Here is a 326-nt window from a genome sequence, read left to right as displayed (position 1 = left end):
CCTGAGGGCTTCTTGCAGTGAAGTAGTCGATAGATTGCAACTATGGTATTTCCAGGAAGTAAAGCGTAAGCAAATGACATCATAGCGTCACCTGTAAGCGGGGATAGGCTGTTGTTTACATCGAAACGACTAGTGATGTGCCAATCGATTCATTTAAATGAATCGATTCTTTAGAATCAATTCACTAAAATGAACGGTTATATGAATCGATTCTTTGATTCTTTTTTTAATGGTCGTTATAATGGAAGAGTCTTTATAAAAGGTGGTCGTACAAATTAGTTTAGACTGTTTTAGTATTTGAATTAGTTGATCTAGGTCAGGGGCTC

This window comes from Parasteatoda tepidariorum, chromosome 6, assembly GCF_043381705.1.
Source record: "Parasteatoda tepidariorum isolate YZ-2023 chromosome 6, CAS_Ptep_4.0, whole genome shotgun sequence".
In the NCBI taxonomy this organism is placed as follows: domain Eukaryota; kingdom Metazoa; phylum Arthropoda; class Arachnida; order Araneae; family Theridiidae; genus Parasteatoda; species Parasteatoda tepidariorum.
This window is presented reverse-complemented; position numbering follows the sequence as displayed.